The sequence below is a fragment of the Camelus bactrianus genome, chromosome 17 (genome assembly GCF_048773025.1).
Source record: "Camelus bactrianus isolate YW-2024 breed Bactrian camel chromosome 17, ASM4877302v1, whole genome shotgun sequence".
In the NCBI taxonomy this organism is placed as follows: Eukaryota; Metazoa; Chordata; class Mammalia; order Artiodactyla; family Camelidae; genus Camelus; species Camelus bactrianus.
In genome coordinates, this window is record NC_133555.1 from 3,643,401 (window position 1) to 3,671,042 (window position 27,642).

General features: G+C 35.3%; 1 protein-coding gene and 1 non-coding gene across 8 annotated transcripts in view; one reads left to right on the forward strand and one right to left on the reverse strand.

Annotated features, from left to right (window-relative positions):
* The window catches only part of TMCC1 (transmembrane and coiled-coil domain family 1), a 180,272-nt gene that overhangs the window by 13,031 nt on the left and 139,599 nt on the right, over positions 1-27,642 (forward strand). For 2 of the 7 annotated variants that reach the window (XM_074344279.1, XM_074344281.1), the window contains exon 3: positions 6,174-6,286. The exons of 2 other annotated variants lie outside the window; for them this stretch is intronic. The gene's annotated coding sequence lies outside the window, so the exon portion shown is untranslated. Of the gene's footprint in view, positions 1-4,557; positions 4,655-6,173; positions 6,287-6,580; positions 6,722-27,642 lie in introns of all 7 variants that reach the window. 3 more of the 7 variants (XM_074344284.1, XM_074344283.1, XM_074344280.1) reach the window with 3 other exon arrangements.
* LOC123616316 (small nucleolar RNA SNORA11) lies at positions 24,347-24,477 on the reverse strand. The gene has a single exon (XR_006724303.1). It is a non-coding gene; the product is annotated as a small nucleolar RNA SNORA11 (small nucleolar RNA).

The following is a 27,642-nucleotide window of genomic DNA, read 5'->3' on the forward strand; positions in this document are numbered from 1 at the left end:
AAATCATGGTTGAACATTGGTGTTTACAGTGTGTAAGTATAGAGTAGGTGCTCATTATATTTTAAAATGTGGGTCCGTTCAGTGTAATGCTGAGAAAACGTCAGTTTGTGTAATAAGGAACCATTTTATAAGATCTGTTGGATAGTGTTTTGAAGATAAACCTCATTTGTTTATTTTATGCATTAAAATACTTACTGAGTGCTTAGTGTGTTCTAGGCACTGGGGAAGGAAACTGTCAAAAAATCTCCACCATTATAGAGCTTATTTTTTATATTATATGGGGAGAATAAACAAGATGAATAAGTAAAAATGCAGTTTTTTAACCTATGATGACAAGTTCTAGTGAGAAAAGTAAAAGTAGGAGAGAGGAATAAGGGCTTATTGAGGGGGAGGAATTGAGTGGTCACAGATGGCCTTACAGAGGAGGTGACATTTGAGTAAAGTCTTGAAGAAGGTGAGAGAGCAAGCCATGCAGATATATGAAAAGAGCATTCCAGGCATAGCAAATGGCAAGTGCAAAGGTCCTGAGACAGAAGCTTGCATGAGGAATGGCAAAGATTGGGGAGGGTGAGTGCTTATTTTGCAGTGCCTTACCGAAGTACTTTTCAAACTTTAACATGTGCATAAATTACTTAGGATGTTTTTGTTAAAATTCAGATTCTCATTTTGTGGGTCTGAGGTGGGCCCCATTTCTGGTAAGCATCCAGTTGCTGCTGGTCCTGTTGGTGCTCTTAGGACTTTAGCTTTTACACTGAGTGAAATGAGAAGCCTTTGGAGGGTTTTGGGCAGTGGTATGACATGGTCTGATTTCCATTTTGACACCGTCACTATTCTGGCTGCTGTGTGGGTAATAGACTGATGATGGACTGGGCAAGGGCAAAAGCAGGGATATCAGTTAGGAGGCCAGTGCTGTAATCCAAGTGAGAGAAGATGACAGTTTGCCCTGGAGGGTAGCAGTGAATATGGTGAAATATGGTCTGATTCTGGGTATTTTTTGAAGTAGAGTCAACTGGTTTTGCTGATAGATTGAATGTATGCGGTGAAAGAGAGGGAAGACTCCAGGGTTTTTGCTCTGAGTTCCTGGAAGGATGCTCTTGCCATTTATTGATGGGGAAGACTGAAAAGGGCAAAAGTTTGGAGGGGAAGAATTGGATCTCGGTTTTGGACATACATTATGGTTGCCTATTAGACTTAGTAGAGATGTTGGGTATGTAGTTGGGTTTATGAACCTGAAATCCAGGAGAGAGGATCTGCTGGGTGTACCTCAGGGTGTTGTTGAAAAACAGATTGTATTTAAAGCCAGGGGGCTGAATGAGATCAGCAAGGGAGTGAGTAGAGATAGAAGTAAGAAGAGGGTGTAGAAGTTAGGTAACTCCGGAGTAGATGAGTTGAGAGATCTTTAGAGGTTAGGGAGATGAGGAACAATCAAAAGAGACTTAGTAGCAACACGCAGAGAGGTAGGAAGAAAACCAGTTAGGAAGGTATCCTGAAGCCAAATGAGGAAAATGTTGCAAGGAGTAGAGAGTAATCAACTGTGTCAAATTAGGATGAGGGCTGAGAATTAACCATTTTATTTAGCAGTGTGGAAGTTGTTGGTAACCTTGATAAGAATAGTTTCAGTGGGGCAGTGGAGGTAAAAGTCTGATTGGAGATGTTGCCTTTCCAACAGCAAAACATTCCTAAACCCTGAAGAGGTAGAACACTTATGTAAAAATCTGTAACTCTAGATAAATGACCTTGATAGGAGGAGATTTAAGATGTTTAAGTAGTATTATTAATAACTGGCTAGATTAATTGTTCATTTAAATAATACTGGAAAATGTACTTTGAGATCCTTAGGTTATCCTAAACCACCGATTCTTAGTTCCTAAATGTTTGTTTCATGCTGACAGGGTTTTAAAATAATCCTTAGCAGTTATTGTGAACACGAAGAAATACGAGGATTGGATAGGAACCAGTTGGCTATCAGCTACTCTTTCCTACATTTTAGGACTGAAAGACACTTTAAACACTAATATTTGGGCTGTCAAAGGGGCTTGTAAGAACTTCGTCATACTCCTGTTTTGTGGTCGAAGTATCTAATCTGTATAGCGTCCTCAGCCAGATGAGCTTGTGCAGATAACCAAAGGTAGCTGTAACTTTGGTCTTGGCATTATAGAAGACTTCTTTTTCTTCATTTGTTGATTTAAACAGTATTTCATATATGTTTGGCTCTGTTGTACATGCTGGAGATACAGTGGATAAAAGTTTCTGCCTGAATGGAGTGTATGTTCTAGTGAAGGTGAAGTAGCAAATTGGGGCCAAAACTTGTTAGTGGTCTCAGACTGCTGCTGTCTTAATGCTGTGTGGGTACATGTAAAACCCAAAGAGGGCTGTTGTGAGCTGAGCTTTCCTTTTCTGACAGGACAGTGCTCAAATATTGTGGAGAATGTATAAAACGGTTAAGCAATTATCTGACCAACCTTGTTTGTGAAGAAAGAGGTTCAAATATATGAAGTTTATTGTTTATTTGTTTAGCTTGCCAGATCTTGTTTTTACAGTAGAGGGCTGAATTTCAGAACATTGATATTAAATTCCCTCTAGATCGTTGATATGCTTCTTTATTGGGCCATGGTGCCACTGTTTTGATTCTTGGTAATGTAAATAACATTTGTTTTAAGATCCTTAGATGAAAGGTGCCATTGAAACAGCTAAATGCCATCTTCCGGAGAGGTCTTTATCAAATTCCAGTATCAGTTGTTTTTCTGCCTAGACTTTTGTCCTCAGATAACTGTACTATAACCCCGTGACAGAGCTAATTCTTTAGTTGTGTGATGTGATGTGACAAAAACAGATCATTTTTCCAACAGGAATAACTCTCATTTTTCTTAGACTATGGGCTTATGAAATTTGGGTAGAGATATCTTTTGATGGTCTTAATCTTTTCAGTGGTAAGTATCAACATGTGAATTTTCATAGCCAGGAAGGAAGGGTAAATTATTTGGAATTCCAAATTTGTTCCTACTTTGAAGTTTTTTTTTTTCCCCTCTTCTTATTTTAACATGCTTGTTAGAGGTGTAGACACTACTGTGTCCTAATACAGAAATTTCCTGAGAGAGAATCTAAGACTTAAATTAATGTTTTTGAACTTCTATGGGAAGTATCTTTGTATACAAGAGTGGGCACTGGTCTAACATAGTGCCTGGCAGAGTTCTCTGCACATAGTAGACACTCAGTAAACATCCTGTTGTCTCTTCTAGGAGTTGGAAGCCTCAGTTCTAGACTTTGCTACCAACTACCTGTATAAACTTATTAGAATCTCTTACCTTTAAATCATTAGAATCCCTTCTAGCTCTGATGCAGTGACTCACTTTATTTTTAGCCTTATTTTTTAAAATTTAGTTTCAGTATGTCCTTGAAGTCAGTGTCTTGAAAACAAGCAAACACAGAACCACCAGACAGGTTGTACTGGGAAGTATAGTGAAATAACGTGTCCTCAGTGGCTTCAATCATTTGCTTGGCCACATGCTCTTTCTGTAGTAGAGTTACCTTATCTTTTCTACTCACACTGGGTTGGGATTAGATGTATATCAAACAAGTAGATTTCTTAGCACCTGTCCAAAGAGGATGGAATGGAGCTTCATGGAATGACTGATCATTTTTCCAGTCATACATATCCCTAAATGGTACCATGTGCGTTGTAGTTTGGGTTCAGAGGAATACTATTTAAGCAGTTAAAAAAAATGTTTTCTTAAGATAGGGTTAGAATAATCTGGCTAGTTAACCAAACTTTTTCAAAATTCTCATAAATTTTCCCCATGTTTAAATATGTCATGTTTTGGATAATGAATGTTAGTATACTGAAGAACTATAGTTATTGTCAAATTTCTAATATGATTTTATTCAGAGTTTGCTTAATTTCTTTCTGTAGCTAATTTTATTGCTCTTTCAGGTATTCTGAAATAGTAATTGCCTTTTTCCCTTTTATTTTGCAGAAATAACTGTATTTTTACCATGTTTTAGTAGTTAGACTTTCCTTGTGGTCCTAAAATGAGGTGACAGACTTGGCTGTTTAAAAAGTAGACTAGAGAGGATGGGGAAGAAGGAAATAGGTGAGGGAGATAAAAGGTACAAACTTTCAGTTGCAAAATGAATGAGTCACAGGTATTACCAATGTGGGGAATATAGTTGATAACTATGTAATATCTTTGGTGAAATACTGTAACTAGATTTATTATGATGATCAATTTGAAATATATAGAAATATCAAATCACTGTGTTGTCTAACAGGAACTAATATAGTATTGTAGGTCAATTATACTTCAGAAACAAACTCATAGAAAAAGAGATCAGATTTGTTGTTACCAGAGGCAGGCAGGGGTCGAGGAGGCAGGGATTTTGGGAGAGTTGGATGCAGGCAGTCAAAAGGTACAAACTTCCAGGTATAAGATAAATGCTAGGGATGTAATGTACAGCATGATAAATATAATTAATACCACTGTATGTTATATATGGAAGTTGTTAAGAGAGTAAATTCTAAGAGTTCTCATAATAAGAAAAAATTTTTTTTTCTTCTAGTTCTTTAATTTTGTACCTATATGAGATGATGGATGTTCACTAAACTTACTGTGATTATCACCTCATGTTTAAGATATGAAGGATGGATTTTTGAGAGGTAAAGTTGAAACAAAGGAAATGGGGAGATTTTGTTTTCAATTCATAGGTAGAATGAATTGGAGGGGAAAGAGATTTGCATAGGTGAAGACAATTAGAAGTATCATGTTGTAATCCTGGAATCAGATAGAAAAAAGTATAAAAAACCTTTTCCTGCCCTATCCTGTGAATCACATCTATAAAAGCATTATCTGTAGACAAACGGTGCTCTCTCAAAGCATTTTTTTCTCAAAAGTATTTCAAATGTCAAACTGAAACTTAAAAAAAAAGTCAGTAGCATGTGACAGATCGTTATTTTATGAGTTTGCCAGTGGATAATACTGAATAAAACCAGTATATAAATTCTGTGTGTTTATGGTAAATAATGCCACGTGTATTGATTTCTGATCTTCCCTGTACGTGTAAGTGCAGAATTCTATCTGCAGCAATAGTGAAAATAGGAAGTATAGCTGTGGCTCTTTATATCCTATTAGGAAACAAATGAGATGAAGACTCAGTGAAGTGTATTTATTTCGTAATCTAAGTTTAAGAATCCGTAGGTTAAGGAGATCATGTTAAGGCTTCAGGGCACCCAGAGGTATATTCCATTTCGATCTGCATATCCTATTCTGTTGTTGAATAAAAGCGTGAGAGTCCATGGACTGTGGTGTGTGGTAGCTCTGGTCTCTGATACAAGCTTCATGTGAATGACTTTTAAACCTACTTCTTTAGCCTAGCTTGCCTACTGGTTCCTGAAACGTAATGTCTTTCACCAAACTCACTGGCATTTTGCCATGATCTCTTTGCATTTCTGTATACCTGTACCTCCTGTAGATTTACTTATCCTGATTTACTGCTCATCATTCTCTTAGCCAAGTAGTCCAAAAACCTTAGGCCTTTGTGTTGATCACAAGTGTACATTTTACTTCTGAAATGTTTCTTCATTGAACCTTCAGGATGTTCACTCATTCACTTTTTTTCCATTCATTTTTTGTTTATTCTGACATATTTATTGAGCACATAATATGTGCTAGGCACTGTACAAGGTACTAGGAATATAGTGATAAATAAGGCAGATTAGTTTCCTCCCCTTATAGAGCTTGTGATCCAACCTGTCATCATTTCCCATGCACCCTCTCTGAGTTACTGTGATAGCTATGCTTATTTTTTCTGGTTATAAATATAATACGTACTTATTTTAAGAAATGCAAGGGTTATTGAAATTTATAAACACTGAAAGTGGGAGACTGTATATTTTCATCCACCTGAGATACCACTGATAAGAATTTGCTATCATTTCTCTAAATTAAAAAAAAGTATCCAAAACTTTCTAACACATCTTTTTGCCTTTGCTCCCTTTCCTATCTTAATATTACAAATGATACCAGAGTTACTTTGTTAAAAAAATGGAGTTAATTGTTAATCCTTAGCCCAGAAACCCCTCAGTGTTTTTCTGTCATCCACAGAATGAAGTCTGAACATCTTAGCATAGCAGTTACAAAACATTATGTTTCTACCATCTACCTTTCTTGTTTCTCCAGGAACTTTCCCAGGAGTGGCCCTTCTTACAAGTGTAAATAAAAGGTCTCAAGTGTGCTGCATTAGTGTCCTCCCATGTGACAAATAATACTCTGAATGGGGGAGACAGTCTGATGTAAGTACAGTGAGAGTTTATTCAGCTTTCTTCTGGTGCTTGCCCTGTCCCACTCACCTTGGTTACAGGAAAATAAAAAAATTACAGGAGTGTTTTTAAAAATTAATGCAGAAAAGCTTAGAGAAGATGAAACAATCTGAAATTCCATCCCACAGAGATGATTACCATTAAAGTTTTTATGAATGTCCTTTCATACATGTCTCTTTGAAAATACATACACATACAGATACGTGAATATGAAGTAATTTTTCATAAATAGGATAATACTGTAATCCTGTTTTTCTTTTGCCTCAGACATAGGTTTTGGAGTTACTTGTGTAAGAGACCAGTGTTCAAGATAGTGTATTTCAAGAATGATGAGAAGCCTGAGCTTTCTGGAGCAAATATTACTGCTTAAGAGAGCAAGAAGCTGGTCTGATTTCCCTGACCATCCAGGTTAGAGTAGACATGCTCCCCTGGGCTTCCGTGGCACCCTGGGCATCCCATCGTGGCCTTTGCTGCAGTCTGTTGTTTGTGTGCCTAAATCAAAGCCCCCTGTATCTATGTCTTTGTATTCCTTGGGCCCAGCACAGTGCCTGACACCTAGTAGACATTTCATTGTTTGCTGAATGGATAATATGAATGTCTTTGGTGAAGTAAGATGGTTTTCCATGAAAAGAAGTTGCTGCATATATTCTTTAAACCATTTATCTCTTTTTGCCTTTTTTATTCATTTACCAAGGAGCCTTTTGGTATTATTTCAGTTTACCAAGGGGATTTTATTGCTGAGAAAACAAGGTACTGACTGTAACCTGGTTGACAGTTATAACTCTAATTATAAATTAATTAAATATTAGTGTTATGGGACAGATGGGTATGAGACTTTGGATAATATGAACCATTCCTCCCCTCCCAGAGTGTAACTATCACGTTAGATAAGGTGGTACCCAGCTTCTGTTTGAGCAGAGATGTAGTTGTGGTGTAGTGAATAGAAGGCTGGATTCAACTTTGCCACTTATTAACTCTGAGATCTTAGGCAAGTTCCTTAACCATTTTAGGATTTAGTTTCTTTATTCATTAAGTGAGTACTTGGAGTTTAGAGTCCAACTCTAAAATTTTATGTGACTCTGAAACAAAAGCCGTGCTTTGTCTTGGTCTGTTGAGGCCTAACCTGTACACTGCTCACTGTCTTACTCAAGACATGTAAGTAAAGGTCAGGGAGTATAGTACCTTCGACCCTTAGAAGAACTACAGAATGAAGCAAGAAGTAGCTCTGTGATCGTTTTTAGAGGGAGTATGAACCTGCGAACTTCTTTTGCATTATTTCATAGCCAGTTTTAGATAAAAATAATTTTCTCATTTGAGAATAAGAGTATGGCTTTTGGGGATAGAGAGGGGGTTGATTTGGTTCCTTAGTTTCCTAGTCTTACTCTGGGTAACTGGTTCTATCCTCTTTCTTTTTCTGTCTCAGTAGAAGACACTTTTCTCACTCAGTAGAAGAATCTCAAGATTCAGTCTCATTGTCTGTGAAGCACAAGGTTAGATTAATGATAGAACAGAGCCCAGAGACCTGTTTTTCTTGTTCATTTTGAGGTAACAAATCAAATTGCTTTATTTTTCCATGATTGGTTGTTTTCAATAAAAGAAGGCAAAATCTGACTCTTCTTACATCATATGCTTTGGGATGATGAGATTATTCTTTGGGATCCATTTTTAAAATTTCATTAAAAAACTGAGGTATAGTTTTCAGTAAATGCTCAAATCTAAGATGTATATATGGCTTAATGAATTTTTACGTATGTATGCAGCATATATATGTAATTATAACCACTAGTCAGATCAAGATACAGAGCATTTTCCTCCCTCTAGAATTCCTTTATGCCCCTTTCCAGTCAGTACCCTCTTTTTGAACTCTTTGAGTGGTTTATTATTCATGTTAAGAAGCCAGTGAAAACAAATCTTGACCTCTTTTATGTTTCATCAGTAATTTGAATCTTGAATGCTATAATAAAGTCTGATCTGTAGATTGTGAGGTCTGTAGCCTTTTGGAAACAGATACGGCATAATTGTGTTAAAATGCTTTTCTAGTGAAACCCTAATCCAGGGTACAGAGGGAGTAGTTTTACATTGATACAGTGGCAGTGTTGTCTACCAACATTTTCTTCTCTGTTTTTCCTGACAATTTTTGAGTTGTCTGAAAGTAAATTTATTTGGCAAGTTGTAAGTACGTGGGAAAGGGAAATTTGTCTGAATGATGAACTTGTTCCAGGTCAGTGAGTTCTGTTCTTCCTGCTACCTGTGCCATTGTGTAACCCTGTGAACGAGGCCTGACCTCATTTGCTATGTCTAACATCTGTTGAGCACTCTTGTCTGAGGTGCTGTGCGCGGGTCTTCCTGAAGTGCTGCGGTGCCGCCTCGGCCCTCCTGCTGTGGCTGTGGGTCATGTGGTTTTGTTCACTGATTCACGTATCTGTATCTTTTATCTTAGAAGGTGTAGATTTATGGACAGGTTAAGCAAAGATAATACATGGAGTTCCTGTGTGTCATGCATGCTTTTTCATTGTTGTTAACATTTTTTTTTATTAGTTTTTTGGAAATATATTTCACATAACTTAAAATTCACCCAAAGTGCATATTTCAGTTTTAGTATATTCACAGAGTTGTACAACTATCACCACAGTTTGATTCCAGAATATTTTCGTCACCCCCAGAAGAAACTGTAGCCACTTATCAGTCATTCCCCATGTCTGCCCCCCAGCTTTGTCCTAGGTAGCCACTAATGTACTTTCTGTGGAGTTACTTATTCTGGACATTTCATATAAATGAACTTATACAGTGTGTGGTCTTTTGTGACTGGCTTCTTTCGTATAGCATGTTTCCAAAGTATGTCCATTCTGTAGCATGTATCTGTTCTTTTTCTTATTGCCAAATAATATTCCATTTTACGGGTATGCCACATTTTGTTTATTCATTTTTTAGTTAGTGGACATTTTGATTAATTTCACTTTTTGGCTGTTCTGAACAGTGCTGCTGTGAAATTTGTTTGCAGGGCTTTGTGTAGACTTACGTGTACCTGCCTAGGAATGAAATTACTGAGTCCTGTGGTGACTCTTCAGTTAAGCATTTTGAGGAGCTGCCTGCCTGGGCCATTTTACATTCCCACCAGCAATGTATGGGGGTTCCAATTTCTCTACATTCTCTTCAATCCCTTGTTGTATTGTCTGTGATTTGATTTTAGCCATCCTAGTGTGTGTGAAGTTGTATCTCACTGTGGTTTTGATTTGCATTTTCCTAATGATTAGTGATGTTGAGCATTTTTTCGTGTGTTTATCAGCCAGTTGTATATCTTTGGAAAAATGTTTTCACATTTTCTTTCCCTATTTTTTAATTGGGTTATCTTAATTATATTTTGTCTTGTTTTTACCAATGAGATTATAAGTCACTTCTTGAAAGATTATAAATCACTTGAAAGTTTTTAGCCTTAAACAGTAATTCTTTAAATAGTAATTACTTAGTGTTTCTGCTTACCTTTACTCCCTCTCCCACTTTTCTCAAAGCACTAAGATTGTGTCATGCAGGTTGAATTCTCATAATAAGCCCATTTGATTTGTTTTCCCCTTTATTTGACTGCATATAAAAACAATGATTGTTGGAAAATCATGTTTGTTCAAATCCTGGATAGTCTACACATTCCTAGGTTAGTGGAGTAAAGTTTTTAAAAATGCTTTTTACTATTTTCTTTGATTATAAAAGTTAACAGATTTGTTATATATGAAATATTTTAAAAGGCTCAGATAAATATAAATCAGAAAGTTATAATTTCTATGATAATTTTCAGTGATGACCAGTGTTACAATTTTGATTTGTATGTGCACTGTAGACTGGTGCAAACATACCTATAAATACACATGTGTATCCAGATAATAGTGTCTATACTGTTTTGTTACAAGTTTTTCCCTCCATTGCACTTAATATATTTTGAACAGATTTCCATCCATATAATATTTTGTGGAGTTAAATTTTGTCATCAAGTTATTAAACATCTATTTCTATACATGGTTGTATTAATGAGGACTAGTTGATTCTTGAGTGTAGAAAGGTGGAGAATGTTTAAATGGACAGATAACCTGTAAAAGACTGAAATGAGAACATTCTCTAACACCATGTACAAAAATAAATTCAGAGACTGGATACTATAAAACTCCTAGAAGAAAACATAGGCAGAACCCTCTTTGACATAAATGGCAGCAGTATTTTTTTGGATTCATTTCCTAGAGTAAAGGTAATAAAAGCAAAATTAAACAAATGAGACCTAATGAAACTTAAAAACTTCTGCACAGTGAGGGAGACCATTGACAAAATGAAAAGACAACCTACTGAATGGGAGAAAATATTTGCAAATGATATGACTGATAAGGGATTATATATCCAACATATATAAATAGATAAATAGCTCATACAATTCAACATCAAGAAAATAAACAACCCAGTTAAAAAATTGGCAGAACTGAATGGACATTTTTCCAAAGAAGACATGCAGATGGCCAACAGGCACATGAGAAGGTGCTGAACTTCTGTAATCATAAGAGAAGGGCAAATCAATACCACAATGAAGTATCACCTCACACCTGTTATCAAAAAGACCACAAGTAACAAATGCTGGTGAGGATGTGGAGAAAAGGGAACCCTCCTACACTGTTGATGGGAATGTAAATTGGTGCAGCCACTGTGGAAAACAATATGGAAGTTTCTCAAAAAAACTAAAAGTATTACTACCATATGACCCAGCAGTTCTACTTCTGGGTGTGTATCCAAAAAAATCCAGAAATACTAATTTGAAAAGATACATACACCCTAATGTTCATAGCAGCATCATTTATAATTGCCAAAATATAGAGGCAACCTAATTGTTCATCAACAGATGAATGGATAAAGAAGATGTGGTGTGTGCATATGTGTATGTACACACACACACACACACACACACACAGCCCAGAATACTACTCAGCCATAAAAAAGAACAAAACTTTGCAATTTGCAGTGATGTGGATGAACTTGGAGGGCATTATGTTAAGTGAAATAAGTCCAGATAGAGAAAGAAAGTACTATATGGTATCACTTATATGTGGAATCTAAAAAGTACAGCACAATAGTGAACATAACAAGGAAGAAGCAGATTCACTGGTATAGAGAACAAACTAGTGGTTACCAGTGGTGGGAGGCGATGCAGGGGTGGAGGAGTGGGAGGTACCTATTACTGGGTGTAAGACAGGCTCAAGGATGTATGTACATCATAGGGAATATGGCCAATGTTTTGCAATAACTATAAATGGAAGGTAATCTTTAAAAATTGTATGAAAGATAAAAAGAAAAAATCTTTCTGTAGTGACAAGTAAGTGTAACTTTGAAACATTACCTTTTTCTTTTTGAATATTTAAGACATAAATATGATTATAATACTAGATTGTTTGAAAATTTTGCAATGTCTGTGGCAAAGTAAAGGAAATTATGCTGTAGACAAGTCAGAATCTCAATAAATAATTTAAAATAGGGACTACAAGATTATTTTTGTTCCTTTAGATTACTGCTATTAGTTTTTTTTATCAGTTTATCATGTACTATAATTTACATTAAATTATTGCTTTGAGAGTGTGAGAAGTAATAAAATAACTTTTTTTCAGATATATTTAAGTCATATATGAGATTCTTTATAATTAGTTACTTAAAGTAAAAAGTCATTAAAGCTATCAGAAAAAATCTTAAATTTGATCTGTGCCTATGAATAAGGAAGTCTTTTCTCCAAAAAATATGTTGCAAACCAAGTGGCAGTCAGGTAAACAGGGAGTAATTTGGGATTTGTATATTTTAATTCTTTTTCTTAGCCACTTGATCTCTGCACACGCTTGCAGGTGTTTAAATATGAAAACTTGAAAAAAATTTTTTTTGATTCTCAGAACTGAAAACATTTTCTTACAAGAGCATTATGTAAAATGAGAGATTATTCTACAGATGATCCTTAATGACCTGTAATGCTTTGATTTATTCTAATTTTTCGATGTCTTGAAGTTGTTAGTAGTTTGTGGTGATATCCTGGAGGACAGCATTCAGATACTGTATGTTCACATTGTACAGTGTATCCCCATTCAGAGAGGCAGCTGTGGCAGTCTGGACATTTAGGTTCCAGCTCTAACACATGTTGGCTTTGTGACCTTCAACATGCTACTTAAGCCTCGTTTTTCTCATCTGTAAAATGTCATGTAACAGCAAGGACCTCACAGGATTGCCATGAGGATGAAATGAGATAATGTGTTAAGAAGTACTTTGAAACTGCAGTGTGCTGTGCAGATGTGAGAGGGTGCTGGGAAAGAGGTCTCTAAATCTGTTAAGTGCAGTAGTTTCATATTACTAGCTTTTGTCTTCAGTTTACTGATTCTCCCTGCTTCCTATAGATTTGTTGATAATTAGGCTCAACTAATGATTTCTTTTTCTTACCAGATTGAGCAAAAAACCGTGAGTGACAAGAACATCCCACATAAAAGTTAAGGTGGTTGTACCCAGATAGTAAGAAACACCTGATGCAGTATTCCGAGTGGGACCCACTGCTGTATGGGTCCCTGGCATTTCCTGAAAATAAGTGTTTTTTTCTTAGCATTTAAAAAAAATTGAGATATAGTTGATTTACAATATTATGTTAGGTGTTGAATATAGTGATACAGAATTTTTATAGATTATACTCCATTTATAGTTATTATAAAATATTAGCTATATTCCCTGTGCTGTACAATGTATCCTTGTAGTCTCTCTTTTTTTTTTTTAAAGCTAATACTTATTTTCTGCTTAGTGCATAGCAGGCTCCGTTCTAAGTGTTTTACATTTAATCTTCACAACAACTCTATGAGAGTAGATACTGTTGTAACCTATGAGGAAATTGAAGGTTAACAAATTACTTGTGGTGGGTGCTTTTGGGTAGAGCTCAGTCTTGTTCTGTTTGCACTTCACATGTTTGCAGTCTTAACACATTTTTGCAAAAGAATACTTCTGTTAGCTTTCAGCAATAGGTTATAAATTTTATCTTTGATTACCTCTAGAAGGCCTGATAGATTTCCAGATAGTTAAAAGTTCAGGGGTAGTGTTTCAATCTAACTCTTAGAAAAATTTGAAACAAATGATAGGTGTTGGTAGGTACATAAACCCCCTACTTTGTCAATTCTTAGAGGAATGCCTTTTTTTTTTTTTAATCTTAATGTGTTGACATGGTATGCATTTATTATGGTAGCATTTCCCCTCAAAAAGTTGTTATTCAGGTATAGGTATGCCTTTTAATCAAGTGATGAGGTCTAGAATCAAGAAAATACCGTATTAGTCCATTTGACTTTAATTTTTTAGATCACTGCTACTATTAGCATGCCTTTTTTGGCCCCATGCATAGTCTTTGCGTGTTCAGTACTGACAGCTAGAGTGTCTTTTAGCCAGCTAAGGTTGTAGTCGCTATGGGTTCTGAGACTTGACTTTGTATTCTCACTCTTGTGTTTAGACTTTCTGTAAGAATATCTTGATGACTCAGAGACAGAAGTACCTCACTACGTGTTTTGCCTTAATGTCTGCTGCTAATTTAGTGAAACAGCTAGTAGAGGGGGGAAAGTTAGCAAATAATTTCACTAGAGACAGGACCAGAATTAAAACTCAGAAGTCCAAGGGCGGTTAATGTTTATTGGATAAATTAAAAACATTTTATTTTGAGAACTTATTCTGCCCATGTCCTTGTCCCTGTTCCCTGGCAACCAGTAATCAGTTCTCCATCTCTAGTTTTGTCATTTTGAGGATGTTTTATAAGTAGAATCATATAGTATGTAACCTTTTGAGATTGACTTTGTCTTATTCACTAAGCATAATGCCCTTAATATCCAAGCTGTTTTGTCTATCGGTATCAGTAGTTCTTTCCGTTTTATTGCCGAGTAGTATTCCATTGTTAGTTTAAACATTCGCCTGTTGAGGGACGTTTGCACTGTTCCCAGTTTGGGGTGTTGTCAGTAATGCTGCTATGAACATTCATGTACACGTTTTTCCATGAACATATGTTTTACTTTCTCTGGGATAAATGCCAAGGAGTATGTTTGCTGGGGTGTGTAACTGAATGTTTAATTTTATAAGAAACTACCAAATTTTTCCATAAGAGCTGTACCATTTTACATTCCTATGAGCAATGTTATGAGTCCACTAATATCTTCTTATTGCTTATTCATTCTTTTTCTATCGTGTAGGTGATGGTTGATGCTAAAAATTAAAGAAAATAGGTTAGAAAAGTCATTAAAAGGTCTGTGCATTGACATAGTTATTTTAGCAGAATATACAGTTTCAGGAGAATAAAATTATAGTTTTTTTAGACCATTTGCTGTGGCAGTCTTCTTTTGATGTTGTTTGAAGACATTAATAACTTTAAGGAATAAAATAGGTTTGTTAACTAAACTTTCGTGCTGTCATTTGGCCGTTTTGGCATCTAAAGAACCAATGTTTCTTTTTCTCTCTCATAATTTCTTTAGATATGTTTATCCTTTCCTAAATTGTTAATAATTTCTGATACTACAGCCCCTGTGTCTTATATTTTTAAATTCATTTGCCTTTTAATTTTGTCATGAATTATTTTATCCACTGTTTTTAATGACTTAAAATTGTTGAGACATCATTGAGAATTGCTTGCTTACCATCAAAATAGGCGCCCCTAAGCAACCATATCCATACCCAGGCTTACTCAGTCACTGAAATAGTGTGAGGCTTTTTAGGCCAAGGAAGCTATCCAAGAATTTTGTGAATAAGGCTGAGAACTGACTTTGCCAGAACTCATGGGGAAGATGTCTTTCTTGTTTTGTATGGTGGAAGGTTTTTCATCCAAACATTGCCCTGATTTCATCTTCTTTTCCCACTGAGGTTTTGTTTTTGTTTTCGTTTTTTTAATATCTAGAGATTTAAACTTCTTTAAATGTTATTATTTGGTAAATTATTATTTTTGGTATTTATCTTGAGATAAGTTGAGTGAGAGGTTCAGATTTCAAGATAAATCAGGGATTAGTCTTCGCTTGAGACTTGACCACAAGATGTAAAAAATAAGTAATTTTATTTTGAAAATTGTAATTAAACAGATTTAGATTGCTTTATCTTAGAGTGTTCAGTGGAGTTTGACTTTTCAGTGGTTTCTTTCTGTAAATAGGAAGCCATCAGAAGAAGGCCTGTGATGAATAAACTTCATTATCCATGCTTAAGGGACCTTGCAAAAGGAATTAGATGAAAGATCGTGATGATGGGCACTTGGCCTGGTATTGAATGATTTGTGATTCCTGGCAACTGAACTTTGACTCTGGCAGTCTGGACCACGCTGGATGGTTCTTGAGCATGGTTCATGCATTTGTTCATTCATGCAACATGTTTTTATTGAACTACCCAGGCATTAGGGGTACACTGTAGAGCAAAACTTGATGAGATACCATTTCCCCATGGAACCTGTGGTCTGATGGAGGAGGTAAATATTAAATTAAATGTTAAATTATAAGTGATACTAGTGAAATTTGACCAGGTTAAAAAGTGCATCTTCAAGAAATGATACTGGTAGTGCTTTGATTTGAAGGAAGACTAGGTGTTAACTTGGCAAAGAGAGGAAGGATGATTGTTCAGGCAGAAGGAACAGCAGGTGCAAAGGCCCTGTGGTAGAAAAGAAAATGGTGAGATGAGGGACCTGATTAAGGTTGTGATAAGTGAGAACTAGAGGGAGAAGGAACATGGTTTGGGATAAAGAGATAGGCCTGCTCTTGCAGGTTTTTATTAAAGATCATGTTAAGTGTTTGCCTTTATTCTAAGAGGAACAATGAATGAACTGTTAGAGGGTTTAAGCAAGAAATGATAAGGTCAGATTTGCTTTTTGATGTGAACATTTTTTACTATGAGGCAGAGAACAGATTGAAGGTCTACCAGAGTGGATGCAGGGATACTGGTTAGGTACTTAGTCTAGTTCAGGTGAGAGATGATGGTGACTTACTTAGACAAGAGTGGTATTGCTGGAGACAATAGAAAGGAATTAGTTCAAGAATATTTAGGAGGCATGGTCATCATTTTGTAATATATAGAAACATTGAATCAGTATCTTGTGCACCTGACCAGGAACTAACATAGTGTTGTAGGTCAACTATACTTCAACAAACAAGAAAACTTACAGAAAAAGAGATTAGATTTGTGTTTACTAGAGGTGGTGGGAGGGGGAATTGGATGAAGGCAGTCAAAAGGTGCAAACTTAGAGTTATAAGGTAAATAAGTACTAGGTAAATAAATAATCATGTAAAACATGATTATTGTAATTACGATTTCTGTATGTTATTATGAAAGTTGTTAAGAGAATAAATCCTAAGAGTTCTCATCACAAGAAAAAAATTTTTTTCTTCAAATTCTTTAATTTTGTACCTATTATGAGATGATAGGTGTCTACTAAACGTATCGTGACAGTCATTTCATGGTGTATGTGAGTCAACTCATTATGCTGCACACTTTAAACGTATACAGTGTTGTGTGTCAGCTATATCTCAATAAAACTGGAAGAAAAAAATATTTAGGTGGCACAGTCTGCAGAGTTTGGTGATGGGTAGAATATGAAGGGGGAGAGAGGACTCCAGGTTTCTGGCTTAAGCTGCTGAGTACCCATCACTGAAAAAAGGAATACTGGAAAAAAAAAGGTTTTTTTTTGTTTTATTTATTTATTTATTTTTTTAAGGAAGATCATGATTTTTTGAAGTACCCTCTGGTGATAGCCAGAAGGAGATGCCTTAGTGAAGGAGAGAACTCATTGGTTAGATTTATATATACCCTCTTACTGTGCTGTGTTTGATAGTATTCTGTTCTTAAGATACAAATAAACACACATATGGGAATTGCTTTTCCATAGTGGTGTGCTTATCTGTACATTTCCCATCCTGTATGTTTTTATTTGTTGGTGTGTAGTGCATTTTTAACCAAGGAGTAGGTATTGGGTAATACTTACCAAATGAATGATTAAATTAGTAATTTCAATGCCTTCCAGAAATACTATTCTCCTGCTTGTGTTATCTGTGTTGGCAAATAATTAAGGCTGAATTATTAAATGATATTTGCAGTTAATTAATAGTATACTCTCCCTATGCAACAATCCCTTCCCCTTCCATAAACTTTTTTTCCTAGAATTTTATAAATTGTTAAGATGAAAATGACCTGATTTCTCAGAAGCATATTACCTAATGGAATCAATGTAGAAAATTAAAAATAGCTCTCTGCATGGTATTATTTGGCTTTGAGCTATTTAGTTCTTTATTTATGCTAGCTGGTTCATAATTTGATGAAAGTAGCATATCTGAATATTTTCTTGTTCTTTTAATCACTAAAAAAAAAATATGTTGAATTATCATTGTATTGTCTTTTATTACTAAGTTATCTTCATTTCTGTTGAGCAGATGTTTGTTCTAAGGGATTTATATGGCAGTCTTTTTTGATTTACCCTGTTGGAAGTTTGATCCACTCAGCTGACAGCTTTATTTTTCTTTCCTCAAAAGCTGGAACCAGGCCTACAGGAAGGAAAGGAACATATGCCGGAGCGAAAGACTGGCGTTGCATGGGCCTGTGGGGGTGCATATTCAGAAGCTTTGCAATTGGTTGGCCTGGATCTGTCAAAACACGTTTGGTCGACTCTGGCTATGCTGTGGTTTATTTACATGCTTCTGAGTAGTGATCCTGGGAATGAATGCATTATGAATACAGTTTGGAAAATTCTGTAGATTGCTCAGAGAGGGAAAAAAAAAAACCCACCCGAGAAACCCCACCATTGAATGGGTCTTAGGTTCACTGGTTTAATTTTTTGTGCATGCTGTCTAGTGATTAAACCTTTGCCTCATCTCAGCAGCAGCTACCAGTATTTTGAATTCAGGTAGTTCATGGAATGGACTTTGATAGGAAGACAAAATATGAAATGGAATACATGTTAGCTCTGACCTAAGTAGATACTGTTAGCATCAGTGAGTTGGATATAAAATAAGCTTTTTCTTCTGGTTTTAGGAAAGCGTAGTGGGGGAAAAAAGTAGGTTTCTTTTCTAATTTCCATTGATCCAGCTAGGATATTACAGTGTCTTGCATTTTTAAGACATTGAAACATTTGTTTAGTTGAATTGTGGGACAAAAAAACAAGACATTCTATATTTGAACAGTGTAAGTAGAAGAACATGAATTGAAGAGATAGTAGTATCCTTCCACATTATTTTCTATCAGGATTTAGACTTTGTAAAGATTTTGCATTTATCTTTACAAAAGAAATGCAGGCACTTCAGTAAAGTACTAACAGTAAAGTACTAACAGCTAATTTGAGTATTAATTAGAATAGAATTTACAATTTTGCATTAAATGTAATCCTTCCTAAATTTTATTCCACTATAATGCAGTTCTTTTTTCCTTCTCTCTTGCTCTACGTTCTCTTACTGTTTTTACACACTGCTGCTTAGAACCCTCCTTTTATTTAAATAAATATTAGAATTGATATGTAAATCAAGAGTTAAATTGGCCTCACCTGCGAAGAAACACACAGCCCACCAGATTCTGGGGGGAAAAAAGATGCTCTTATAGCTACCATTAACTGGGAACTTCCTAAATGGCAGACATGATTCTCATGTATTATTTCTTTTAATTCTTACAACAACCATATGAGGTAGATGTTATTATAGAAAATGAGACTGAGCCTTAGAGAGCCAAGATTCTCTTTGTTAATAATTATTAAAACTGATAATCAGATTTAGAGCATTTGATTCTGAGACCTGAGTGCTTTTTTTTTGTTGTTGTTGTTTTTTAGTGGAGGTACTGGGGATTGAACCCAGGACCTTATGGATGTTAAGTGTGCACTCTACTACTGAGCTATACTGACCCCCCGAGACCTAATATTCTTACCTGTTATTCCATACTCCTTGCATTTTGCATTTTTTTCCTGATTGTCTCACAGTTCCTGGCTCAGTGTTGAGTATGCAGGTGTTTAAAACTAATGTTTCTTTATCACTTTATTAAAAATTTTAAAATTTTTATTAAGTAATTAATATATAATAAATTGCCCACATTTAATTTTTTTTTAAATTGGAAGTACCAGCCATTATAATATGTCAATTTCTGGTGTATAGCACAATGTCCCAGTCATGCATATACATACATATATTCATTTTCATATTCTTTTTCATTAAAGGTTATTACAAGATATTGAACATAGTTCCCTGTGCTATACAAAAGAAATTTTTTAAAATATATTTTTACATATAGTGGCTAACATTTGTAAATCTCAAACTCCTAAATTTGTTGCTTCCCACCTCCCTTCCCTGGTAACCATGACTGTTCACTATGTCTGCAAGTCTCTTTCTGTTTTGTAGATGAGTTCATAGTGTGCTTTTTTTCCTTTCCCTTTCTCTTTTTTTTAGATTCCACATGTTAGTGATATCATATGGTATTTTTCTTTCTCTTTCTGGCTTACTTCACTTAGAATGATGATCTCTAGGTCTATCCATGTTGCTGCAAATGGCATTATATTTTTTATGGCGGAGTAGTATTCCATTGTATACATATACCACAACTTCTTTTTCCAGTCATCTGTCCATGGACATTTTGACTATTGTAAATATTTCTTGACTATTGTAAATATTGCTGCTGTGAACATTGAGGTGCACATATCTTTTTGAATTAGAGTTCCCTCCAGATATATACCCAGAAGTGGGATTGCTGGATCATATGGTAAGTCTATTTTTTTTTTTTTTTGAGGGATCTCCATCCTGTTTTCCATAATGGTTGCACCAAACTACATTCCCACCAGCAGTGTAGGAGGGTTCCCTTTTCTCCACACCCTCTCCAGCATTTATTGTTCATGGACTTTTGAATGATGGCCATTCTGACTGGTGTGAGGTGATACCTCATTATAGTTTTGATTTGCATTTCTCTGATAATTAGTAATATTGAGCATTTTTTCACGTGCCTATCAGCCATTTGTATGTCTTCATTGGAGAATTGCTTGTTTAGTTCTGCCCATTTTTGGATTGGGTTGGGTTTTTTTTGTTATTGAGTTGTATGAGCTGTTTATATATTCTGGAAATTAAGCTTTTGTTAGTTGCATCATTTGCAAATATTTTATCCCATTCTGTAGGTTGTCATTTTGTTTCGCTTACGGTTTCCTTTGCTGTGCAAGAGCTTATACATTTAATTAGGTCCCATTTGTTTATTTTTGCTCTAATTTCTTCTATTGCCTGAGTAGACTGCCCTAGGAGAACATTGCCAAGATTTATGTCAAAGAATGTTTTGCCTATGTTTTCTTCTAGGAGATTTGTTGTGTCTTGTCTTATGTTTAAGTCTTTAAGCCATTTTGAATTTATTTTTGTATATGGTGTGAGGGAGTATTCTAACTTTATTGATTTACATGCATCTGTCCAGTTTTCCCAACACCACTTGCTGAAGAAACTGTCTATTCTCCATTGTATATTCTTGCCTCTTTTGTCAAAGATTAATTGACCGTAGATCTGTGAGTTTATTTCAGGGCTCTCTATTCTGTTCCATTGGTCCATATGTCTATTTTCATGCGAATACCACGCTGTTTAATTACTATAGCTCTGTAGTATTTTCTGAAGTCTGGGAGGGTTATTTCTCCAGCTTCGTTCTTTTTCTTCAATATTGCTTTGGCAATTCTGGGTCTTTTGTGATTCCTTATAAATTTTAGGATTGTTCTAGTTCTGTGAAAAATGTCCTGCGTAATTTGATAGGGATCGCATTAAATTCATTAAATTTTAATGAAGTAAGTGAAAACCAAAATAAAGGATTCAGTTTTCTATCAGCTGCCTCCTCAGACCAGATTTTGAGATACAAATCAAAAGATGCAGGTGGTTATAAGATCATGAATAATATTAGAGCCAAAGCAGAATGATCCAGGACCTTTCTTGTGGATAACCGTCATGAATGGTGAGAGAAGAAGGGAAAAGCAGGGAAGACAAGGTAAAAACCACCAATGCAAATTCTGGATTTAATTTGTAGGCTCCTGAAAATCAAGTTAAAAACAGAAAAAAAAAACAAAAACAAAAACAACCTAATGTTGGATATTGTTTGAATATGTTCTTTAAAAAATTTTTTTTAGTTCTTTTTTTTTCTTGCTTTTTTTCTTTTTTGCAGGGAGGGGGTTAATTAGGTTTGTTTGTTTGTTTATTGGAGTTACTGGGGATTGAACCCAGGACTTTGTGCATGCTAGGCATGTACACTACCACTGAGCTATACCCTCTCCCTGAATATGTTCTTATAGCTGCATTGTATGCATAAGATTTGTAGGTTTCAAACATTTTAATTATTTTTTTCTGTGTATAGATATACCTAATACAGATTTTGTGTAGTTGCCAAATGATGAATGGTCCAAAATCTGTAGGTCTATTTCTATGTCTTAATACAGGGTATCTATGAAAAAAAACCTACAAAAGTCTATAAAATCTAGAAAAGTAATGTAGGTGGAACCAACATTGCTGTTGAAATTTTCCTCTAGGCTGCTTCTTTTACCCATGGGTTATTTAGAAGTAAATTGTTTAATATTCCAAATGTTTGGAGGAATTTTCCCAAGACTTTTTGCAGTTAATTTTAATTTAATTCCATTATGGTCTGAGAATGTACTTTGTATTTTTTTTAATTTGTTTTATGTCCAAGAATATGGTATATCTTTGTGAATGTTCCATGCGTACTTGACAAGAATGTATATTCAATGGTTGTTGGGTGAAGAAGTCTGTAAATGTCATTTACGTTAAGTTTGGTGGTAGTCCTCTTGAGATCTTCCTGATTTTCCGCCTTACTTTTTTCTTTTTTTAATCAATTACTGAGAGAGGAATATTGATGTCTACATATAACTGTAATTGTAGATTTGTCTATTTCTCCTGTCAGATCTATCAATTTTTGCCTGATGTTTTTTAAAGCTCTGATTTTAGGTGCATACACATTAGGATTGTTGTGTCTTCTTAGAGGATGGACCTCTATCCTTTTGTAACACCTCTCTTTATCCTTGAAAATCTTTTTTGTTCTGAAGTCGGCTGTGTCTGAAATTGATTTGTCTATACTAGCTTTCTTTTGGTTGGTATTTGTATGGTATCTTCATTGTTCTAGCTGTTTTAATCTAAATTTATATTTAGTGAACTTACTGTAGATGGCATTTAGCTTGATCTTGCTTTTTCATCCAGCTTGACAGTTTGTCTATTAACTGACATTTTTAGATCATTCACATTTAAAGTCAGTATTAATATATAGTTAGATTAAAATTTACCATCTTACTAGCTGTTTTCTGTTTTCTTCATTTCATTTTTATTCTGCCTTCTCTGATATGAATTAAGCTTTTTATTATTCTTTTATCTACCCTTTGACTTACTTTTATTTCTTTAAAATGATTTTTAGTGGTTGCCTTTGGATTTAGAGTATACATTTTAAAGTAATCTGAGTTTACTTTCAAATGATATTATACCACTTCACATGTAGTGCATATATCTTGCTATAGTATATGTTCCTAATTATCTTTCACCGTTGCTGTTGTTATACGTTTCACTACATATGCTGTAAATACCCAGTATTTTGCTACTGCTTTAAATAGACATCTTTTAAAGCAATTAAAAATATGAAAAAGAAAAGAGTCTATTTTACCTTCATTTATTCATCATTTCTTTGTGTAGCTACAAGCTTCTCACCTTTCATTTCTTTCTACCTGAAGAACTTCCTTCAGTGTTTCTTATAGGGTGAGTCTTCTGCCAATGAATTCTGTTTTTGTTTGGGAAAGTATTTCCTCTTCACTTATGAAGGATATTTTCACTGGATGTAGAATACTGGTTGGGCAATTTTTTTCTTTCAGCATTTTAAAGTTGTCACTCTACTGTCTTCTTACTTGCAAAGTTTCTGACAAGAGGCTTATTGTAATCCTTATCCTTATTCCTCTGTAGATAATCCTTTCCCTTCTCTGCTTACCTTCAAGATTTTCTCTTTGCTTTTCAGCAGTTTAAATATAATATGCCTAGGTTTTTTGTTTTTTGATTTTGGTTATTTATCCTGTTTGGTGTTTTTGGAGCTTCTTAAATCTGTAGTTTGGTGTCTTGTCACTAATTTTGGCAAGGTTTTAGCCATTCAAATATTTCTTCTACTCTGTTCTTTCTTCTCCGGGCTTTCTAAGTATGTGCGTGTTACACTGTTTGACATTTTCCCACAGTTCTCAGACGTTCTTTCCTGTTTAATTTTCCTGCTGTTTTTCTTCTTTACATTTCAGTTTGAGTAATTTCTGTTGGGTTATCTTCAGTTTCACTGATTCTTTTCTCAGCTATTTCAAGTCTAATAATAAGCTTGTACAAGAAAAAATCGTCAAAAACATTTGTTATTTGTTACCTTTTTTTTTTTGAGGTTGACTTTTGCTTTTATTTGCCAGTGTAACTTAACTACAATGGCTTGCAAACTTTTTTGTCCTAAAAAATACATTTTGTATCACAATCCAACAGACATACATGTAAAATATATATAACTGAAACCAAAATTTTGCCCAAAAATGTCTGCCCTGAGTTTTCTTGTTTTTAAGATTTTTTTTTTTGAACAGTTTTAGGTTTACAACAAAATTAACAGGAGGGTACAAAAATTTCCCATATATGCCCTCTCCACACATATGCATAGTCGTTATTTTTATTTACCAGTGGTCATTTTTTTTTTAAACTGGGGAGAAACATGTACATTGACATTATCATAATCACCAAAGTCCATAGTTCACCTTAGTTGGACAAAAGTATAATGACATAGATATCCATCATTGTAATGTCATACAAAGTATTTTCACTGCTCTAAAACATTTCTGTACTCCAGAATGGCATATGAATCTCTTTTTTTCCCCCCCTGAAAATAGGTTCAAAGCTTTTATTTCTATAAGACCACTTAATGGCCCACCCATACATTGAGCAGACAGGCTTTTGGTGGGAGATTCCCCCACTAAATACTGTCTCTTTTCTTCCAGTATTGAGCCCTGACCTGCTGGTCCTGCACAGCAGCCACGTGGAGGTGCAGGGAGACACATATAGGATATTTTATTCATAGGAAGGCCCCAGGTTTTGTGCCCCTTGTCACAATGAACCCAATTTCCTGTTGGGTGTGTTGTAAACAGAGGAGCCATTTCTTTAGGCCCCCTGCTCTGACCACACCCTATGTTACCATGTTTTTAATTCTAGCATTTTCAGTTGATTCTGTCTTATGATCTCCATGTCTGTGAAATTACCTATCTGATCTTTCATTTTGTCTGCCTTTTCCATTAGTCTTTACCGTATTAACCATGTTTTAAACTATCTTAGATAATTCAAAACTCTGTGTCATATCTGAGTCAAGTTCTGACGATTGATTTGTTTCTTCAAGCTGTGTTTTTGTTACTACCTTTGGCATGCTTTGTCATTTTTTTGTTGAAAGCTGACTATTTTGTTTAGGACAGGAAATACTGAGGTAAATATCTGATATGTTTGGAGGTGACTGCAAGTTTCCTTCTGCTAGTCCATTACGGTGGAATTTGTATTAATCTGTTAGTAGTTGGACTGTGTTTAAAGTTTATCATTGCTATGGTTACCAGAGTTGACATTTGTTGTTGCCATGGAAACCAGAGACTTCAAATTTCCCTAGTGTCCCTTATCTCCCTGCTTGGCTTTGGGTTTTCCCTTTTTGCTGTTTCTCATAGTGAGCCTGTCCCTTACAGCTATATTGCACTGTTACTTTTACTCAAATGTTACTGGCTTGGTAGTGGAGGGTTGGAGGAGTTCTGTGATGATCTATTAAGCCACAGATTTAGGCAGGCACTGGAACCTGAGTCTCAGGTGTTGCCTTCATAAAACTTTCTACTCTACTTCTAGGAGTGGAGTTTTTCCCCTTCTTCCTTTTTCCCCAACTGCAGTGTCTAGGTTAGATTTTTTAAGCCCCCTTTCTTTAGCTAAAGTTTTAAAAGCCCTTTTTAAAGACTTTTCCCCCTTCATTAAGATTGTTACTTTAGGGAGATAGTGTAGTTTGGATGTCAGCCACCTTTTTTTCCAGCCATAGTGGGGATTCTATCAGTGTTCACGGGGTAGTGACCTTGATTTTTTTTTTTTTTTTTTTTTTTTTTTTGCTGATTAAGCTTTTTGTTCCATGGGTAAATAGGGGAAATAGTTCTGGGCTGATAGGCGTTGGCTGCCAAGCCTCACAGGGGTGGGGGTGGGTCTTCTTTGCATTCTCTTAGATTCCCCCCTGCATTGGAGAGCCTTTTGAGGTTCCTGGAGGAAAAGCCTGTAAGAGGGGGGAAACTCCCCTTTAATTGCAGGTCCCAGGGACTTGACACTCTTATGCCAGCCCACATTTAGTCTTCAACACTTTGTCAAAATTTGTGGTCTAATCTTCCTGACTGCAGTGGATTCTTTCTCACTCTTGGGGCTCTGTTTCCTTTGGTTGGAGAGAAAGTTTTCCCTCCAGGGTCTTAGGTGCTTGTCTAGCCTCTGTGTTGCTCCACCCATTCTGTATTACCTAGAGGGTTGGGTCACGAGACACTGTGGGTGGTGGGGAGAGTATGATTTCATCAACTCTTTCTAAACCTTAGGAATCCACATTGTGGTCAGAGAATAACTTGTGAGACTTGCCTTAGGGTTCAGCGTATGGATCAGTTTTGTAAGTGATCTCTTTGTACTTGATGCCGAGTATTTATTCTGCAGTTACTGGGAGCTGTGTTACATAGATGTCTGTTTAGGTCTAGTGTGTTAGCTATGCTATTCAAATTTATATTTTTATGATTTCCCCCCCTATTTTCAGGTCATTTGTTCTGTCAACTGCTGAGAGAGATGTTAAAAATTTCCCTACTAGGATTATGGACGTTTTTTACTTCTTGCAATTCTGCTAAGTTTTGCTTTATATAATTTGGAGGCTATGTTATTACATGCAGACAAATTTTAAATTATGTCTTGATGAATTCTGCATTTAATCCTATGAATTATAACTCTGCTAATGCTTTTTGCATTATAGTCTACTTTGATTACTAGTAATATTGCTAGAGCAGCTTTTGTTTAATTTGTGTGACTTTTCCATGCTTTGTGTTTTAATTGTATATACTTTAGTTGTAATTCTTATAAACACCATAATAGTTGACTTTTATTTTTTATTTAGTATAATAATTTTTTTCTTTCGGTCCACTTACATTTAGTGTAGTTACTGGAATATTTGGGCTTATGTCTGACATCTTATATTTTGCTTTTTATATATTCTGTTTATGCTGTGATCTTGTTTTCCCTCCTTTTTGCATTTATTTGGTTATTTTGATTCTGTTTTTCCCTTTTTTTTTCAAATATGTATAAGTTTATTTTTTCTGTATGTAGTTTAGTCAAAGTACAAAATTCAAAAGGTAGAAAAGATTAAATGATAGAAAGTCTTTTCTCTCACATCTGCCCACTAGCCACTCAGTTCTCCAGATGATTCAGAAATGTGTATCCACCAGTATGGTCATCTACCTCTTTCCTGGCCCCCACATGTATACTGTGTTTACTGATCTGTAGTGTGTTTACTGCTTTCTAGCTGGGAATCTTGGGCCATATCTTCTTGCTTATTCATCCATCGTTTCATCCTTCAAAGCTCAGTTAAAGCTTCTCTCTCCTTCTTGAAGTTTTTCTGAATAAGTCCAATCTAACTGATCTTCCTGACTTCTGATGGGAATAACAGTTTTTCTTACACCTCTTAGCCCTTAATTATGTTGTTTTGTGCTGTTTTCCTGAAGTTTCAAGTATGTAAATCTTACTCTCCATCCTAGATTGTAAGTTCCTTCAGGCTAAGACAATATGCCTTATTTGGTCTGTATAATGCCGAGCACATAGCAGATGCCCCCCAGATACTTAGATACTTGCCCAGTTAAATTGCTTCTGTAGTGTAATGGCTGTCAGAAGCTAGTTTTCCAGGAAGTTTTCAATTTTGCTACATCTTGAGTCTCAGTTGTACGTGGTAGATACAGTTTTCAGGGTTCTTTTAAATGCAAAATTGAAGATGAAGAACTGGTAGCTACTTTGCTTATAAATTTATGCTGTTTTTCATGCATGTACTTGTTTTGCATTTCATGCTACTTTAAGACTAGAATTAATGGAATATCTACTCCTAATTCAGTGTCATAGTGTAAAAATATTTATTGCTACTCATGAAATATGCCACTCTATTTTTAAAATATTGACAAGCTAATTTTTCCAAAGTATTTTCTTTCTTGATTATAATTTTTATATTTTTGCAAAATTAGAAAAAACTGAAAAATACTAGAAAAAAATGATCCTACTTCTACCACTGATAGAGAAATGTTAACATTTTGTTATGTGTATACTGTTTTT